The sequence below is a fragment of the Aedes albopictus genome, chromosome 2 (assembly GCF_035046485.1).
Source record: "Aedes albopictus strain Foshan chromosome 2, AalbF5, whole genome shotgun sequence".
Lineage (NCBI taxonomy): Eukaryota > Metazoa > Arthropoda > Insecta > Diptera > Culicidae > Aedes > Aedes albopictus.
The window spans coordinates 326,631,905-326,637,177 of record NC_085137.1 but is presented as its reverse complement, the minus strand read 5'-3'; the positions used below and the strand labels follow the sequence as shown (position 1 = coordinate 326,637,177).

General features: G+C 39.2%; 1 long non-coding RNA gene across 1 annotated transcript; it reads left to right on the top strand.

Moving 5' to 3' along the window:
• Positions 1-887: 887 nt before the first annotated feature.
• LOC134287191 (uncharacterized) lies at positions 888-3,700 on the top strand. The gene is made up of 2 exons (XR_009997104.1): positions 888-2,668; positions 2,843-3,700. It is a non-coding gene; the product is annotated as an uncharacterized LOC134287191 (long non-coding RNA).
• The last annotated feature ends 1,573 nt before the right edge of the window (positions 3,701-5,273 follow it).

Sequence of the window (5,273 nt, the reverse complement as noted above, 5' to 3'; positions counted from 1 at the left end):
TGGAATACATAATAAATGAGGTTTGAGCAAACAAACAAAAGACATAAATTGTTGATTGAGAGTATTAATAATAAAAAGAATCAATGACAACAAACGAACGATTATTCTCTGAAACGATAAAGCAAAACGGATTAAACAAAAAAAAAAAAACAATTTAGAAACAATTTAGACCCTAATGAAACTACGGAGGACGCTCCTATATAATATGGTCATGTCACATAACAATTTTGAAAGTATATACGAGATCGGATGAAAATTGAATGATGAGGACAAGGGAGGGCCCCCCAGGATGCTTGTGAATGTTGAGTGTGAATGGTGAATGAATAACTAATTTGAAAAAAAAGAAAAATAATAATATGTGAATGAAAAATGAAGTAATATTTATAGATTCGGAATCATTAGGTTGCGTCAAGAAGCAAAAACTAGAAATAAACATAAATATATTTATATTTTATCAAATCATGAATTAAACACAAGATCTAAGTCTCGTTACAGGTATCCATCCAAAAACCTTATTCGGTAAGGGGGAGAAGTCGTAGCAATGAGGCGATCAAGCCGAGCCTGCGAAAGGAAACGGAGCAAACAGGAATTGAAAAAAAAAACACACTGGAGAGAATTCTGTAGTGAGATTTTTTGGAATTGGTAATACAGATGCTTATAGTGACCCTACAGAAGCTTTCCATTGCTACAACTCACATTTTAATATTTTACGGGTTTTTGAGTAAAAAAAAAATAACAGTTTATGACTATTAAGGAAAGTAACGGTAACAGAGCATGATTAATGTAATGGTTCAGTATTTTATAAATACTATTGTAAAGGTTATATTTTGCACATACAAGAAACACAAATAATAATAACATGAAGACTAAAAGTTCGGTTTGCCATGGTAGATCAATATTTTATAAATCGATGGTTTCGATAGAATTTAAATACAACTTCCTCGAGAGATGACGCGGGAGGACAAGACGAGAAGGCAACACCTGGCGAGAGCAATCAGAGGAGCAGTTCAACAGTACCTCTATGAAAACGTACCACAGCCAATTGGTACGATGACGAGAAATAACAGATCGGATGGAAAGTTGAAGGTCAAAGGTGCTGGTATGGCGGAGGAGAGAATTCAGCGAATATAATTTTATCACCGGAGACGATTCAAGGTCAACTCGGGTGGCACATCGAGACAAATATTATTGTACATCTGCGAATCTGCTAATATGAACCAACACAATGCAGAGCATCGGGAAAAACAACAACAACAACAATGACAACAAAACAACAACAACAACCACAACAACAACAATTCATACAGACATATGATGAGAGGAGGACGTCTTCAAAGTTTTCCAAATTAACCGATATAATGTAATGTTCACCAACCGCATTACATTCACCATTGAAAAAGCACTTACTCCGTGCTTTATACAACAACAATTAACAGTAACCATAATCAGGAATACAACATTTCGACATCATCGAAAGCTTTGGAATTTAAGTCAACTAATTACAAACTCTTTAAAGAGTGTGCAACAGTTCCACAATTTGCACCAGGTCAAAGACAACAATATTCGCATCACTATTGAGATTGATCCAATACCAACAAAATTCAGAAGGAGGGCGATAATTAATCAACCACAACACCGTAAACGACAATGATAAACAATCCAGTTCGGAAGGCAACTTGAGACACTTTTTCGAGAAACAACAGAAAACAACAGTAAAACTATTTTTTTTTTGTATACAAACGATAACGCGGGAATTACAAGCATGGAATACGATTCGATCGAGATAATATCCGCACACCAAAATTTCATGGCTATGACAGGAGACAACATCAACTAAAGCAACTACATCATCTCCAAGACAAACCAGAGAGCAACGATACCACTCATCTGAGACGTTAGACTAACCAAGCGATCTGGACATTTAACAAGAAAAGGTAAATATCAATGGCAGCCGAACTCCTACGACGAACCAAGAGGAGCAGCAGCGAGTACCAATGAAGTCAATCTCTTGAGGAAGAATGTAAGTTAATGCGGTAAATTTACAATTCTTTTGGAAGTTGAAAAACTGTAATGTAAAACATTTTGAGACACTTACAGGGAAGATGAAGATTAGTATAGCAATTTCAGATTATATATTAACAATCATCGCTAGCATCATCATTTAAATGCTGAGTTTTTTTTTCGGGGGATACATTTTACCCACATACTAACATTTGAACGTGAAATTTTATACACGTTCAAACTCCGCTAAGTGGGAGGGCATGCATAGACCTAAATATTCCCACGCACTCCGATATTCAAAGTCAATTCAACTGAAACAAAAATGCATTTTCACCCCACATTCCCAACAGCTGCCCGGGGGATTTTAGATTCAATTTTCATCGTAGGGTCTACCTACCTCACGCGCGGCATTTTGGAAGCAACGAAAATCGCGCCATTCGTTATTGACCTAGTTTTTATAACCCATCATCGTCCGGTGGTGGCCGGGTGCGATCGTGTTGCAACGCGTTAGGTCCGGTCGGTGTGATGCAATTTCAATTACGCTTGGGACAACGATGGGTAATAAACCCGAAAGAATGATATGGAACCGCGACATCATATTGATCGCGCTGGAACAAAGATTGTTTATTTTTGTTTCGAAATCAAGGCGCCGAATTGGCCGGGTAAGGTTCTGAACTCAGGTGAACCTTAGCTGGAATGTTCTGAAATTTGAGACACCGTATTGGCGGCATAGGGCGCCGGACTTGTTTTGCACTCGATTTGTTTTGACTTCGAGTAAACTGAAAGAAAAGAATGTGGGGGTATAATTTCAACCAACATCCGCGGACGGGGCTCGGCTAAGGTTCACTGTGCCCAAGTAAGGTACACTTCAATAACAAAGCGGGTGCTTTGTTTTGGAGAATTTGGTGCCAAATTCCAAAGACGATGAGGATGATGATGGTGACGATGATGATGATGGGGAGAATGATAATGACGTCGATGGTGGGGTTCAATTCTTTCACACACCCAAGCCTTGTATATGCTCAAGTGAGGCGGGGCTAGAAGATGTAGGCCTTGGTGTAAAGATTCTCAGTAGGTTTTGTGCGAACACGCCCAAGTCAGGCGTGGTTAGGAGATTTAAGTTTTTCGTTGGCATTAATATTCTTGGTAGGGCTTGGGATACGCCCAAGATAGAAGAGTCGTGATGTTTTCAAGAAGAGAAGGATTTTAATCACGATGAGGACAAGTAGGATAGGTAGAGGTCTAGGTTTTGGACTTATTAGTATTTTCATTTGGTAGGGTTTTGGATACGCCCAAGTTGGTTCGGGCATTGTTAGGAATTATCATGACATCTTCGGCAAGACGAGAATGATCGTAGGAATTTTAGACACGCCCAAGCTGGTTCGGGTCTTGCTTGGAAATTTAGGCTATAAATACGGAGGCTTTGGCTTCAGTCGGGGCCAGTAGTCGGAGAGTTCGGTGACAACGTTAACGCAGGCAGCACATCGGATAAGTCTTGAGCTCCCATGTGGGACACCTCTAGATACTGTCCAAATAAAGGCTGTAGGTAGGACGTAGTAGTCGGGTCAAGAAGAAGCTGGAAGTGTCTCTAGTAGTTCGGTGAAGAAATACTGAAAATGTTAGGGTAATATAAGAACAAGTGAATCGTTGTAATATAAGTGATGGTTTGTGATACTTCAATATAGTTTATTAAAACTGTGTCGGACTGTAATGAAATGAAAGATATCACATTCCGTGTAGTGTTTAGTTGAGCCCCTGGACGGTACAGGGCGCTTCACATCATCGGATTATAATTTTGCCTGCGTCACATAGATTTCTTACTTACAATCACACCAATAGATAACACTTGACGTTTGACCAGTTCTAGATGCAAAAACGGAGAAGAATCTTGATTTATGTGACATTGGCTTAAATAGTTAAATATAAAGAGACATGCTAAGTATTTGACTTATGCATGATCTTATTCATGGCCCATATAGCCGAGGCGGTAAACGCACGGGTATTCAGCATGACCATGCTGAGGGTGACGGGTTCGATTCCCGATCGGTCCAGGATCTTTTCGTAAAGGACATTTCCTTGACTTCCTTGGGCATAGAGTATCTTCGTACCTGCCACACGATATACACATGCAAAATGGTCATTGGCAGAGGAAGCTCTCAGTTAATAACTGTGGAAGTGCTCATAGAACACTAAGCTGAGAAGCAGGCTTTGTCCCAGTGAGGACGTTACGCCAAGAAGAGGAGGAGGATGATCTTAAAAACTTTTAAAAATATATAAAATTCAATGATGAAAAAAATATATATAAGAAAGGCTGTAAATCACTGTTGGGTGATTAACATAATCTTTTTGGTAATTTTCTTTTCAAAATATGTATTTAAAACGAAATTCGTGAAAAAAAATTTTTGCTTCGATATAACGTAACTTCGATATAACGTAACGAAAATAAAATTGCAGTTACGTTATATCGAGGTATGACTGTATCTGTATTTCAAAGCAAAAAATCTGTATTTTCAATCTGTATTAATAATTATTGAGAAAAAGGCAAAAAAATCGACTAAGAAACAAAGAAAATCCAAGCATTTATAACTCTAACTGGGATTGTCACGCTAATTTTTGACGTAGGACTACGTCTCTCTTTTCTATACCGGGTGTCATTCTAAATTTTCAGAAATCGGCCGCGTTACGTTTGAAGTGGAGATTTTGAGCGTTAATAACTCAGCCATTTCTCGTTGAATTTTCAAAATTTTGGCTCCAATCGATTGCAAATCTTTACACCAATTATGTCCAATATTAACATTTGCTAATTTTCAATAACAAACTATTGAAAAATTGGGAAAAGTAAACCCATGTTTATTCCAGCCAATCACGAACGAGCACATTTTGGATGCTCCCGTCGAATATAAAAGCTACTGCTTCTTCGCATCTTCCCTCATTTGCCTTTGTCGTCTCGAGGTGAACGCATCGAACGAGAGCTGCCGACTTTCTTCGTTTGCGTTTTCGCTCATTATTCTTTGACGACCGTGTCGGCTCGGCGTTGGTGGTTGTCGGCAAGGGTGTAGTTGTTGCACATTCGCCTTCTAACCGTCTAACGCGGCAGACCAAGGAAGGAATACTTTTCATCGATTGCTCGGCGGTGGTGGCAGAGGCAGCAGCAAAATCCACCAAAGCAAGATCCGCCACAACGAATGTGCGAGTTGCGTCGCTTTTCCTCGGGGCTCGGTCCTTTCACGGATTGATTGGGGTTCATTCAAATATTACGTAACGCAAAATTT